Here is a 15,950-nt window from a genome sequence, read left to right on the forward strand (position 1 = left end):
AACATGAGATGTGATATCCAAATCCTTCCCCTTCCAAACCTTAGACCCTTCCTTTATCATGAGATGTGATATCCAACTCCTTCCCATTCCAATCCTGAGACCCTTCCGATATCATGAGATTTGTTATCTCAATGCTTCTAATATCAAACTTGAGACCCTCCCTATAGCATGAGATGTGACCTCCAAGTCCTTCCCATTCCAATCCTGAGACCCTTCCTATAACATGAGATGTGATATCTCTATGCTTCTAATACCAAACCTGAGACCCTTCCTATAACATGAGATGGGATATCCAACTCCTTCCCATTCCAATCCTGAGACCTTTCCGATAGCAGAGATGTGATATCTCAATGCTTTTACCAAACCTGAGAACCTTCCTATGGCCTGAGATGTTATATACAACTCCTTCCCATTCCAATCCTGAGACCCTTCCTTTAGCATGAGATGTGATATCTCAATGCTTATACCAAATCTGAGACCCTTCCTATAGCATGAGATGTGATATCTCAATGCTTATACCAGACCTGAGAGCCTACCTATAACATGAGATGTGATATCCAAGTCCATCCCATTCCAATCCTTAGACCCTTCCTACAGCATGCAATGTGATATCTCAATGATTCTAATACCAAACCAGAGACTCTTCCTATAACATGAGATGGGATATCCAACTCCTTCCCATTCCAATCCTGAGCCGCTTCCGATAGCAGAGATGTGATATCTCAATGCTTATACCAAACCTGAGACCCTTCCTATAACATGAGATGTGATATCCAACTCCTTCCCGTTCCAAACCTGAGACACTAACTATAGCATATGTGATACCCACCTCCTTCCCATTCCAAACATGAGACCCTTCCTATAGCAAGAAAGTAATATCCAACTCCTACCCATTCCAATCCTGAGACCCTTCCTATAGCAAGAGATGTGATATCCAAATCCTTCCCATTCCAATCCTGAGACCCTTCCTATAACATGAGATGTGATATCCAACTCCTTCCCATTCCAACCTGAGACACTTCCTATAGCATGAGAAGGGATATCCAACTCCTTCCCAATCCAATCCTGAGACCCTTCCGAAAGCAGAGACGTGATATATCAATGCTTCTACCAAACCTGAGACCCTTCCTTTAGCATGAGATGTGATATCCAAATCCTTCACATTCCAATCCTGAGACCCTTCCTATAGCATGAGATGTGATATCTCAATGCTTCTAATACGAAACCTGAGATCCTTCCTATAACATGAGATGTGATATCCAATTCCTTCCCATTCCAAACCTGAGACCCTTCCTATTGGATGAGATGTGATATCCAACTCCTTCCCATTCCAACCCTGAGACCCTTCCTATAGCATGAGATGTGATGTCTCAATGCTTCTAATACCAAACCTGAGATCCTTCCTATAACATGAGATGTGATATCCAACTCCTTCCATTCCAATCCTGAGACCCGTCCTATAGCATGAGATGTGATATCTCAATGCTTATACCAAACCTGAGACACTTCCTATAGCATGAGATGTGATATCCAACTGCTTCCCATTCCAATCCTGAGACCCTTCCTATAGCATGAGATGTGATATCTCAATGCTTCTAATACCAAACCTGAGATCCTTCCTCTAACATGAAATGTGATATCCAACTCCTTCCCTTTCCAAACCTAAGAGCCTATCTATAGCATAAGATGTGATATCCAAGTCCTTCACATTCCAACCCTTAGACCCTTCCTACAGCATGCAATATGATATCTCAATGATTCTAATAACAAACCTGAGACCCGTCCTATAACATGAGATGGGATATCCAACTCCTTCCCATTCCAATCCTGAGACACTTCCGATAGCAGAGATGTGATATCTCAATGCTTATACCAAACCTGAGACCCTTCCTATAACATGAGATGTGATATCCAAATCCTTCCCGTTCCAAACCTGAGACCCTTCCTTTAGCATGAGATGTGATATCCAGCTCCTTCCCATTCCAATCCTGAGACACTTCCGATAGCATGAGATGTGATATATCAATGCTTCTAATATCAAAACTGAGACCCTCCCTATAGCATGATATGTGATATCTAAGTCCTTCCCATTCCAATCCTGAGACCCTCCCTATAGCATGAGATGTGATATCCAACTCCTTCCCATTCCAATCCTGAGACCCTTCCTATAGCATGAGATATGATATCTCAATACTTCTAATACCAAACGTGAGATCCTTCCGATAACATGAGATGTGATATCCAAATCCTTCCCCTTCCAAACCTGAGACCCTCCCTTTAGCATGAGATGTGATATCCAACTCCTGCCCATTCCATTCCTGAGACCCTTCTGATAGCATGAGATGTGATATCTCAATGCCTCTAATACCAAACCTGAGATCCTACCTCTAACATGAAATGTGATATCCAACTCTTTCCCCTTCCAAACCTGAGAGCCTTCCTATAGCATGAGATGTGATATCCAAGTCCTTCCCATTCCAATCCTGAGACCCTTCCTATAGCTTGAGATGTGATATCCAACTCCTTCCCATTCCAATTCTGAGACCCTTCCTATACTATGAGACTTGATATCTCAATGCTTCCAATACCAAAGGTGAGACCCGTAATATAACATGAGATGTGATATCCAAATCCTTCCCCTTCCAAACCTTAGACCCTTCCTTTATCATGAGATGTGATATCCAACTCCTTCCCATTCCAATCCTGAGACCCTTCCGATATCATGAGATGTGATATCTCAAAGCTTCTAATATCAAACTTGAGACCCTCCCTATAGCATGAGATGTGATATCCAAGTCCTTCCCATTCCAATCCTGAGACCCTTCCTATAGCATGAGATGTGATATCTCAATGCTTCTAATACCAAACCTGAGACCCTTCCTATAACATGAGATGGGAATATCCAACTCCTTCCCATTCCAATCCTGAGACCCTTCCGATAGCAGAGATGTGATATCTCAATGCTTATACCAAACCTGAGATCCTTCCTATAACATGAGATGTGATATCCAACTCCTTCCCATTCCAATCCTGAGACACTTCCTATAGCATGAGATGTGATATCTCACTGCTTATACCAAACCTGAGACCCTTCCCATAGCATGATATGTGATATCCAACTCCTTCCCATTCCAATCCTCAGACCCTTCCTATAGCATGAGATGTGATATCTCAATGCTTCTAATATCAAACTTGAGACCCTACCTATAGCATGAGATGTGATATCCAAGTCCTTCCCATTACAATCCTGAGACACTTCCTATAGCATGAGATGTGATATCCAACTCCTTCCCATTCCAATCCTGAGACCCTTCCTATAGCATGAGATATGATATCTCAATACTTCTAATACCAAACGTGAGATCCTTCCGATAACATGAGATGTGATATCCAAATCCTTCCCCTTCCAAACCTGAGACCCTCCTCCCAGGGAAACTAAAACTACCTCAGCCTCTATCCCGCTGGGAAATGAGTCTGAGGAGAAGGATGCTCCTGTAATCTCTTCTTCCTCGTAGGAGGAGAAGGCCAGATTAGCGGAGTGGACCCCCAAAGGTCTAACCTTACACCGGGGATCCCCCTTCACGTGGTCAGTTGCTCCACAAGCAAAACAAGATCCATTGGGTCTGTTTACATAGGGAGGCTTATTGTAAGACAGTGTGCTGATCAATGGAGTAGATACTCCAGCTCTTAGGGATAGTGGGTGCAGTCGAACTGTAGTGGATTCTACCTTGGTAGACTCAGAGGAAGTTGCCAGAGCTACTCTGATGCCCACTAAGTTGGCTGACGGCCCACTCCGTATGTTCCCAGTAATACCTGTAAATCTTACTTTAAATGGTACAGCAGTCAGGATTCCAGTGAGCATTCAGAGAAACGTCCCGGGAAAGGTCTTGTTAGGTAATGATCTCAGAGCTTTAGGGCTCATAGGAGACACTGCCGAAAGACCCTACACACGGTCTCAAGCACGGGCAGCATTGGCCAAGACCAATACGCCGCCCCAGCCGAAGGGGAAACCCAAGGCGAAAGGAGTCAACAAGTCAAGACGAGGGAAAGAGAATATTCCCCCGAGCTCGCCTACCACTGGGGTGGAGGAAGTTGGTCAATCGCCCGGGCCTGAGGAGGAGGTGGCGATGCCTGAAGTATTTGACCCCAACGACCATCCTGAACTAAAAGACTTGTTAGTTGAAGGAGGTCCTGATAGGGACGAATTCAGTAAAGGCCAACGTGAGTGCCCATCTCTGGAAGGCCTAAGGAGACAGGCCTGCTCCCAGCTTGAGGGTGAACCTCCTGGGACGCATAGGATTTATTGGGAAGGTGGACTCCTGTATAGTGAGCCCACAGAGTCTACAGAAGGAGACCATAGGAGGTTGGTGGTTCCCCTTGCTGTTAGGCCCTTCCTCCTGCAGTTGGCGCATGAAGTGCTCCTTGCTGGTCACCTTGGTATTAAGAGGACCAAGCAAAGGTTATCCATGCACTTCTACTGGCCCAAGATGGGGGTGCAAGTAGAAAGTCACTGCAGGAGTTGTGCCTCCTGCCAGTTATCTGGTAAGGTTGGCTCGACAATCCAAGCTCCGTTGGTACCGCTCCCAGTTGTGGGGGTACCATTTTAAAGGGTAGGGATCGACATCGTTGGTCCCCTTGACCCGCAAACATCCTCGGGCAATAGGTTTATCCTGGTGCTGGTCGACCATGCAACCAGATATCCTGAGGCCATCCCATTGAAAACTGTAACTGCCAAGTCAGTTGCAAAAGCTTTACTTGGCATATTTACTAGGGTTGGCTTCCCTAAAGAAGTTGTGTCAGATCGTGGCAGCAACTTTATGTCGAAGTATATGCAGGCTATGTGGAAAGAATGTGGGGTCACCTACAAGTTCTCTTCTGCATACCACCCCCAGACCAATGGTCTGGTGGAACGTTTCAACAGAACGTTAAAAAGCATGATTGGGGCTCTGGAGAAGCTTCAGAGAAGACAATGGGATCTTCTTTTACCATGCTTACTGTTTGCCTACCGAGAGGTACCACAGGAGGGTGTTGGCTTCAGCCCCTTCAAACTTCTGTTTGGTCATCCTGTACGGGGACCCTTAGCCATAGTCAAAGAGGGATGGGAGATGCCCACTCCCCCTGTTACTACCAACGTAGTTGATTATGTGCTAGGGCTCAGAAAACGGATGGTACTTCTGATGGGCTTGGCTAGTGATAAATTGAAGGCAGTACAAGCGCTGGTGAAACATTGGTACGACCAGAAAGCTTCCCTCATCAACTTTACACCTGGTCAGCAAGTCCTGATCATGAATCCCATAAGGCCTTGAGCTTTACAGGACAAATGGTCAGGCCCTTACACAGTGGTGGAGCCCCTGGGTGAGGTTAACTATTTAGTGGACCTTGGAAGGCCTGGACAGGCTCCAAAAGTGTTTCACGTGAATAGGCTGAAGGCTTTCGTCCCAAGAGTCGAAATCGCAGCACTGTTACTGGCTTCAGATGTTGAGGAAGAGGAGTCTGAACCTCTCCCCGACCTGTTCCAAAGCGGTCCTTCAGATATCTCCTTTGAGGGTGTCCGAGTGGCCCCTCACCTGACTTCTGATCAGCAGGCTGAGGTGAAAAGTTTGCTTAGGCAGTTTTCCCCCGTTTTCACAGTCGCCTGGTTTGACACCTTGGTGCAAACATAACATAGACACAGGAGACAGTGTACCTACCAAAAGTAGGGGATACAGGATGTCAGACAAAGTACGGTCTTATATTAAGACCGAGGTCAACAAGATGTTAGACCTTGGGGTGATTGAACCCTCTAGTAGTCCTTGGTCCAGCCCTGTGGTTTTCGTTCCAAAGGCAGGCACTTCTGAATTGAGGTTCTGTGTTGATTACAGGGCTCTGAATGCTGTCACCAAGACAGATGCACACCCCTTGCCTCGAACAGATGAGCTGGTGGATACTTTGGGTGCCTCCAAGTACCTCAGCACGTTTGACCTCACTGCTGGCTATTGGCAAATAGCTTTAGCAGAACATGCCAAGGAGAAGACAGCGTTTTCTACTCCAGACGGCCTTTACCAATTCCGGGTAATGCCGTTCGGGTTGAAGAATGCACCTGCCACTTTCCAGAGGCTTGTGCATCATGTTTTGAATGGGTTGGACGAATTCTGTCTTGCATATCTGGACGATATAGCAGTTTTCAGTGCCACCTGACCATGTGAAACACCTCGGGATTGTGCTCCAGGCTCTTCAGAAAGCACACTTGACCATAAAGGCTAGTAAATGCCAGATTGGACAAGGCTCAGTGTTTTACCATGGACATGAAGTAGGTGGAGGGAGGATACAGCCTCTACCCAGTAAAGTACAAGCAGTACAAGACTGGCCTACCCCCACTACACAAACCCAAGTGAGAGCCTTCTTAGGACTCACGGGGTATTACCGCAATTTTGTGGCAGACTATGGCACCATAGCTGCCCCTCTGACTGCCCTCACAACTCTGAAGAAACCCAAGAAGGTAACTTGGACCGACGAGTGTGAGAAGGCCTTCAATGGCTTAAAAGACTCCTTGTGCCAGGCCCCTGTCCTCAGGGCCCCTGATTATCAAAGACCTTTTATCGTGCAGACGGACGCCTCTGACACTGGGATAGGAGCTGTACTATCGCAAGTAGATGAGAAGGGTAAGGAACACCCTATTGGTTTTATTAGTCGCCAGTTTAAGGACAGAGAGCTCAGATGGTCCACGGTAGAGAAAGAATGTTTCTCTGTTGTGTGGGCCCTAAGGAAGCTGAGGCCCTACCTCTATGGGACCCACTTCACTGTGCAAACTGACCATAAGCCCTTAAAGTGGCTAATAAACATGAAGGGGGAGAATCCAAAGTTGCTTAGGTGGTCCATAAGTCTACAAGGCTTCGACTTCACTATTGAGCATAGGCCAGGTGTCCAACATAGCAATGCTGATGGGTTGTGGAGAATGTTTAACCGACCTGAACAAGAGACTCATCCAGGGGTGGATTAGTTCCCCCTGTCCATAGTCTGGGAGGGGCGAGTGTTAGGAAAGATTTCGTAATTGTAGGTAATTTTCCTTCCATGTGGCAACCCCTAAACTTTTTGCTGTTGTTTTTCACCTTGTTCTCGACTTTGCCCGAGAAGTGCAGCCTTCTGCCGCACTCCTCTGGGCTTTCGCTCCTTTCTTAAGGGGAAACGGTCATGCCCTTAAGACAGTCAGTACCAGGAAACGCTGGTTTCCGTAGTTTCTTGTATCATGTTGCAGCTTTCGTGCAACATGACACAAGAGGGCACTGTAAGCTAAGTTACTGCTCTCTTGGGTCTCTAGCCTTCTACAGGCCCTAGATACTCTTTCAGGATTGTAACTGATCGGTGCAAGTGATTCACGGACGGGAATGGTGGCAGCGATCGTTTCTTGTGTTTTGAGATCCTTTTGGCGTGCTAAGCGCGTTTCTCGTGCTTAACCCAAAATGGTGGCCTAGATCCCAAAATGGCCAGACCACGAGGCTCCTTTGTCCTGTCCGCTGACCGTCTTGCTCCCTTCACCTTCCCCAGGTCGAGCCGACCTGGGGCCTAACTTATTTGGGCATGTGCTTTCCCGCGAAACACAGATGCTTTCGCAGGCTTCTACATGTCTTGTGTGTGCCTCCAGGATGTGGGCTGGGATGTCTGGTCCCAATACACATCCTGGGTGCCAGAGAGTCTAGGGTGGTGTGAATGCCTGGGACCACCGTGGTCCGTGATAGGTCCACGAATGGTGTGAGTGTTGATGAGCGGATCTCCCATTGGGTCCCCTCCGTTTTGGCGCGAAGGGAACCGTGGATAAGAGGGGGCTGGAAACACCACTACCGTGTCGATCTCCTGAGTTCTCACGAACGAAGGAATACAGGAGCCAAGTATCCTGCAACCAAGAGGCTGAACCGAGGAATCGCTGGTGACCCGCTGAAGGACTGCTCCTCTGCACTGCTGTCGCCTTGTGAAACCCTTTTCACCTTTGATCGAACCAGAAGGCCTGTACTGGTACTTCGACCCTTGGAATAGCGGGGACAGCTATTCTCGGCATTTTCACCATCTCCTGCTAGTAAGCCTTCGGAAGCGTCTCTGGGCCATCCAGCAGACTGACCAGCCTACACAGGAGTCTTGCTCTGTAACCGCCGCCAGGTTGTGTAGTATATCGAGTCCTTGTCACTCTCACATGATTCGTACACTTGGCGTTCCCAGGTCTGAAGTGAGTAGTGTTATTGCATGCTGTAGGAAGGGTCTAAGGATTGGAATGGGAAGGACTTGGATATCACATCTCATGCTATGGATAGGCTCTCAGGTTTGGAAAGGGAAGGAGTTGGATATCACATTTCATGTTAGAGGAAGGATCTCAGGTTTGGTACTAGAGGCATTGAGATATCACATCTCATGCTATAGGAAGGGTCTCAGGATTGGAATGGGAAGGAGTTGGATATCACATCTCATGCTAAAGGAAGGGTCTCAGGTTTAGTATAAGCATTAAGATATCACATCTCATGCTATAGGAAGGGTCTCAGGATTGGAATGGAAGGAGTTGGATTTCACATCTCATGTTATAGGAAGGATCTCAGGTTTGGTATTAGAAGCATTGAGACATCACATCTCATGCTATAGGAAGGGTCTCAGGATTGGAATGGGAAGGAGTTGGATATCACATCTCATGCTATAGGAAGGGTCTCAGGTTTGGTATAAGCATTGAGATATCACATCTCATGCTATAGGAAGGGTCTCAGGATTGGAATGGGAAGGAGTTGTATATGACATCTCATGCCGTAGGAAGGGTCTCAGGTTTGGTATAAGCATTGAGATATCACATCTCTGCTATCGGAAGGGACTCAGGATTGCAATGGGAAGGAGTTGGATATCCCATCTCATTTTATAGGAAGAGTCTCAGGTTTGGTATTAGAAGCATTGAGATATCACATCTCATGCTATAGGAAGTGTCTCAAGATTGGAATGGGAAGGACTTGGATATCACATCTCATGCTATAGGGAGGGTCTCAAGTTTGATATTAGAAGCATTGAGATATCACATCTCATGCTATAGGAAGGGTCTCAGGATTGGAATGGGAAGGAGTTGGATATCACATCTCATGCTATAGGAAGGGTCTCAGGTTTGGTATAAGCAGTGAGATATCACATCTCATGCTATAGGAAGTGTCTCAGGATTGGAATGGGAAGGAGTTGGATATCACATCTCATGTTATAGGAAGGATCTCAGGTTTGGTATAAGCATTGAGATATCACATGTTTGCTATCGGAAGGGTCTCAGGATTGGAATGGGAAGGAGTTGGATATTCCCATCTCATGTTATAGGAAGGGTCTCAGGTTTGGTATTAGAAGCATTGAGACATCACATCTCATGCTATAGGAAGGGTCTCAGGATTGGAATGGGAAGGACTTGGATATCACATCTCATGCTATAGGGAGGGTCTCGAGTTTGATATTAGAAGCATTGAGATAATACATCTCATGATATCGGAAGGGTCTCAGGATTGGAATGGGAAGGAGTTGGATATCACATCTCATGATAAAGGAAGGGTCTAAGGTTTGGAAGGGGAAGGATTTGGATATCACATCTCATGTTATAGGACGGGTCTCAGGTTTGGTATTAGAAGCATTGAGATATCAAGTCTCATGGTATAGGAAGGGTCTCAGAATTGGAATGGGAAGGAGTTGGATATCACATCTCAAGCTATAGGAAGGGTCTCAGGATTGGAATGGGAAGGAGTTTGATATCACATCTCATGCCATAGTATGGGTCTCAGGTTTGGTATAAGCATTGGGATATCAAATCTCATGCTATCGGAAGGGTATCAGGATTGGAATTCCAAGGAGTTGGATATCCCATCTCATGCTATAGGAAGGGTCTCAGGTTGGAATGGGAAGGAGTTGGATATCACATCTCATGCTAAAGGGAGGGTCTCAGGTTTGGAAGGGGAAGGATTTGGATATCACATCTCATGTTATAGGAAGGATCTCATGTTTGGTATAAGAAGCATTGAGATATCACATCTCATGCTATCGGAAGAATCTCAGATTTGGTATTAGAGGCATTGAGATATCACATCTCATGCTATCATAAGGGTCTCAGGATTGGAATGGGAAGGAGTTGGATATCACATCTCATGCTATAGGAAGGGTCTCAGGTTTGGAACGGGAAGGAGTTGGATATCACATCTCATGTTATAGGAAGAGTCTCAGGTTTGGTATAAGCATTGAGATATCAAATCTCTGCAATCGGAAGTGTCTCAGGATTGGGATGGGAAGGAGTTGGATATCACATCTCATGCTATAGGAAGGGTCTCAGGTTTGGAACGGGAAGGAGTTGGATATCCCATCTCATGTTATAGGACTGGTCTCAGGTTTGGTATTAGAAGCATTGAGATATCACATCTCTGCTATCGGAAGTGTCTCAGGATTGGAATGGGAAGGAGTTGGATATCATATCTCATGTTATAGGACGGGTCTCAGGTTTGTTATTAGAATCATTGAGATATCATATTGCATGCTGTAGGAAGGGTCTAAGGATTGGAATGGAAGGACTTGGATATCACATCCCATGCTATAGGTAGGCTCTCAGGTTTGGAAAGGGAAGGAGTTGGATATCACATTTAATGTTAGAGGAAGGATCTCAGGTTTGATATTAGAGCCATTGGATATCACATCTCATGCTATAGGAAGGGTCTCAGGATTGGAATGGGAAGGAGTTGGATATCACATCTCATGCTATAGGAAGGGTTTTAGGTTTGGTATAAGCATTGAGATATCACATCTCATGCTATAGGAAGGGTCTCAGGATTGGAATGGGAAGGATCTGTATATGACATCTCATGCCATAGGAAGGGTCTCAGATTTGGTATTAGAAGCATTGAGATATCACATCTCATGCTATAGGAAGTGTCTCAGGATTGGAATGGGAAGGACTTGGATATCACATCTCATGCTATAGGAAGGGTCTCAGGTTTGGTATAAGCAGTGAGATATCACATCTCATGCTATAGGAAGTGTCTCAGGATTGGAATGGGAAGGAGTTGGATATCACATCCCATGTTATAGGAAGGATCTCAGGTTTGGTATAAGCATTGAGATATCACATGTTTGCTATCGGAAGGGTCTCAGGATTATAATGGGAAGGAGTTGGATATTCCCATCTCATGTTATAGGAAGGGTCTCAGGTTTGGTATTAGAAGCATTGAGACATCACATCTCATGCTGTAGGAAGGGTCTCAGGATTGGAATGGGAAGGACTTGGATATCACATCTCATGCTATAGGGAGGGTCTCGAGTTTGATATTAGAAGCATTGAGATATCACATCTCATGATATCGGAAGGGTCTCAGGATTGGAATGGGAAGGAGTTGGATATCACATCTCATGATAAAGGAAGGGTCTAAGGTTTGGAAGGGGAAGGATTTGGATATCACATCTCATGTTATAGGACAGGTCTCAGGTTTGGTATTAGAAGCATTGAGATATCAAGTCTCATGGTATAGGAAGGGTCTCAGAATTGGAATGGGAAGGAGTTGGATATCACATCTCGTTATAGGAAGGGTCTCAGGATTGGAATGGGAAGGAATTGGATATCATATCTCATGTTATAGGACCGGTCCCAGGTCTGGTATTAGAAGCATTGAGATATCACATCTCATGCTATAGGAGGAGTCTCAGGATTGGAATGGGAAGGAGTTGGATATCACGTTTCATGTTATACGAAGGGTCTCAGGATTGGAATGGGAAGGAGTTGAATATCACATCTCATGCTAAAGGAAGGGTATCAGGTTTGATAGAAGCATTGAGATATCACATCTCATGCTATAGGAAGGAACTCAGGATTGGAATGGGAAGGAGTTGGATATCACATCTAATGCCATAGGAAGGGTCATCAGGTTTGGTATAAGCATTGAGATATCACATCTCTGCTATCGGAAGGGTCTCAGGATAGGAATGGGGAGGACTTAGAATTCACATCTCATACTATAGGGAGGGTCTCAGTTTTGATATTAGAAGCATTGAGCTATCACATCTCATGCTATCGGAAGGGTCTCAGGATTGGAATCGGATGGAGTTGGATATCACATCTCAAGATATCTCAGGATTGGAATGGGAAGGAGTTTGATATTTCATCTCAAGCTATAGGAAGGGTCTCAGGTTTGGAAAGGGAAGGATTTGGATTTCACATCTCATGTTATAGGATGGTTCTCATGTTTGGTTTTAGAAGCATTGAGATATCACATCTCATGCTATCGGAAGGGTCTCAGGTTTGGAATGGGAAGGAGTTGGATATCACATCTCTGCTATCTGAAGGGTCTCAGGATTGGAATGGGAAGGAGTTGGATATCCCATCTCGTTATAGGAAGGGTCTCAGGTTTGGTATTAGAAGCAATGAGATATCACATCTCATGCTATAGGAAGGGTCTAAGGTTTGGAAGGGGACGGATTTGGGTATCACATCTCATGTTATAGGACCGGTCTCAGGTTTGGTATTTGAAGCATTGAGATATCAAGTCTCATGGTATAGGACGGGTCTCAGAATTGGAATGAGAAGGAGTTGGATATCACATCTCAAGCTATAGGAAGGGTCTCATGATTGGAATGGGAAGGAGTTGGATATCACATCTCATGTTATAGGAAGGGTCTCAGGATTGGAATGGGAAGGACTTGGATATCACATCTCATTCTATACGAAGGCTCTCAGGGTTGGAAGGGGAAGGAGTTGGATATCACATTTCATGTTAGAGGTAGGATCTCAGGTTTGGTTTTAGAGGCATTGAGATATCACATCTCATGCCATCAGAAGGGTCTCAGGATTGGAATGGGAAGGAGTTGGATATCAAATCTCATGCTAAAGGGATGGTCTAAGGTTTGGAATGGGAGGGATTTGGACATCATATCTCATGTTATTGGAAGGATCTCAGGTTTGGTATTAGAAGCATTGAGATATCACATCTCATGCTATCGGAAGGGTCTTAGGTTTGGTATAAGCATTGAGATATCACATCTCTGCTATCGGAAGGGTCTCAGGATTGGAATGGGAAGGATTTGGACATCACAATTCATGTTATAGGAAGGGTCTCAGGTTTGGTATTAGAAGCATTGAGATATCACATCTCATGCTATAGGAAGGGTCTCAGGATTGGAATGGGAAGGACTTGGATATCACATCTCATGTTATAGGAAGGGTCTCAGGTTTGGTATTAGAAGCATTGAGATATCACATCTCATGCTATAGGAAGGGTCTCAGGATTGGAATGGGAAGGACTTGGATATCACATCTCATGCTATAGGAAGGGTCTCAGGAATGGAATGGAAAGGACTTGGATATCACATCTCATGATAAAGGAAGGGTCTAAGGTTTGGAAGGGGAAGGATTTGGATATCACATCTCATGTTATTGGACCGGTCTCAGGTTTGGTATTAGAAGCATTGAGATATCAAGTCTCATGGTATAGGACGGGAGTTTGATATCACATCTCATGCCATGGTATGGGTGTCAGGTTTTGTAGAAGCATTGGGATATCACATCTCATGCTATCGGAAGGGTATCAGGATTGGATTTGGAAGGAGTTGGATATCCCATCTCATGCTATAGGAAGGGTCTCAGGTTGGAATAGAAGGAGTTGGATATCACATCTCATGTTATAGGAAGGGTCTCAGGATTGGAATGGGAAGGACTTGGATATCACATCTTGTTAGGAAAGATTTCGTAATTGTAGGGAATTTTCCTTCCATGTGGCAACCCCTAAACTTTTTGCTATTGTTTTTAACCTTGTTCTTGACTTTGCCAGAGAAGTACAGCCTTCTGCCGCACTTCTCTGGGCTTTCGCTCCTTTTCTTACGGGGAAACTGACATGCCCTTAAGACAGTCAGTACCGGGGAACGCTGTTTCCCGTAGTTTCGTTTATCATGTTGCGGCTTTAGTGCAACATGACACAAGAGGGCACTGTAAGCTAAGTTACAGCTCTCTTGGGTCTCTAGCCTTCTACGGGCCCTAGATACTCTTTTAGGATGGTATTTGATCGGTGCAAGTCATTCAGGGACTGGAATGGTGGCAGCGATCGTTTTGTTTATTTTGAGCTCCTTTTGGCGTTCTGAGCACGTTTTTCGCACTGAACCCAAAATGGTGGCCTGGCTCCCAAAATGGCCAGTCCACGAGGCTCCTTTGTCCTGTCCACTGACCGTCTTGCTCCCTTCACCTTCCCCAGGTCGGGCGACCCGGGGCCTTCCTTATTTGGGCATGTACTTTCCCGCGAAACGTGGTTGCTTTCGCGGGCTTCTACATGTCGTTTGTGTGCCTCCAGGGTGTGGGCTGGGATGTCTGGTCCCAATACACATCCTGGGTGCCAGAGAGTCTGGGGTGGTGTGAATGCCTGGGACCACCGTGGTCCGTGATTGGTCCACGTATGGTATGTGTGTTGATGTGCGGATCTCCCATTGGCTCCCCTCCGTTTTGGCACGAAGGGAACCGTGGATAAGAGGGAGCTGGAAACACCACTACCATGTCGATCTCCTGAGTTCTCACGAACGAAGGAATACAGGAGCCAAGTATCCTGCAACCAAGAGGCTGGACCGAGGAATCGCTGGTGACCCGCTGAAGGAATCCTCCTTTGCACTGCTGTCGTCCTGTGAAACCCTTTCCTCCTTGGATCGAACCAGAAGGCCTGTACTGGTGCTTCGACCTTTGGAATAGCAGGAACAGCTATTCCCGGCGACTTCATCATCTCCTGCCAAGTAAGCCTTCGGAAGTGTCTCTGGGCCATCCAGTTGACTGACCAGCTTACAAGGGAGTCCTGCTCTGTAACTGCCGCCAGGTTGTGTTGTATTTCGAGTCCTTGTCACTCTCCCACGCTTCGTACACTTGGCGTTCCCAAGTCTGAAGGGAGGAGTGTACATTTGGCTTGAATACACACGGCCGCTCCGTTGTCCTGCTGCGGCAACAAACTGTGCTGGTTTCGTCGATTGGGACGTCTTTTTGCTCTACACGACTTCGAGGCGTTCCCTGCTCTTCTGAACCTGCCAGCTGCTGAAACTAACGTGGAGAAGCCTGGGTCTGCTTGCTTCGGGGACCGGTGAGTAGTTTAGCTAGGATCTGGTCGCCCTCCTGCAGTATCCCATTGCTTTCCCTGCTGTGTAAAAACAGCACCCTTTTGGCCGTACTCGCGCCCTGATTCTGCCCTCTGTGGAGGCTGCGCTTGAGTTGCGGAACCTGTTCTCCTTCTGCTGCATAGCTCTCAACCATTTGTGTTGGAAAGGCGGGTGAAATCACCCGATTTTGTTTTTGGCGGGTGAGACGCCCATTGGAATGAATGGGCGTGCAGGAGGCTTGGCGGGTGAGTCAGCCCTTTACAAAGCGGGTGACACCCGCCAAAAGCGTGTGAGTTGAGAGCTATGCTGCTGTGCACTAACCCGAACTGCCTGACTTCCTCCGAAGAGCTTCCCCTTTTGCCCGTTGGCACCGGCGTGGCAGGTACTTTGAGCACAAGGCTCCACTCTTCGCAGGGCTCGGACTTCCATCTAGTTAGGTGCCTCTGAAGGCGAACTGAGTCTAAAGCGTTATCGCACTGCCTGTTTTCCTTTCCTTTCAGGTGGACTACATATTTCGTGCTTTAAACGCTTGCGACTGTGTATTTGTATATATATTGTGTTGATATGGTATGTGTTGGTTTAATATTGTGATATTGTGATTTTCTCGCTACGGTCATTATTTTAAAGGCCTTAAAATAAATGTGTATCTATTTTTGATATAACAACTGTTTGGAGTAGTTTGTAAGCGCTCTTGCTTTGTGTGCTCATTGCGGGCTTTCAGTCACCCTCACCCCTCTTGAGACCTAGTCTTGACCGCCGCGATCGCTACCTTGATTGGTCTGGCTCGTCCAGAGGTTACCCTGTTCCAAGTAATTAGGTTGGCCTTCTGAACTTCTGCGCCACCAGGACAGAGTTCAGAAATCCGTCTTAACAAA

The sequence above is a fragment of the Ambystoma mexicanum genome, chromosome 1p, assembly GCF_040938575.1.
Source record: "Ambystoma mexicanum isolate Mex_15411 chromosome 1p, UKY_AmexF1_1, whole genome shotgun sequence".
Taxonomy (NCBI): Eukaryota; Metazoa; Chordata; class Amphibia; order Caudata; family Ambystomatidae; genus Ambystoma; species Ambystoma mexicanum.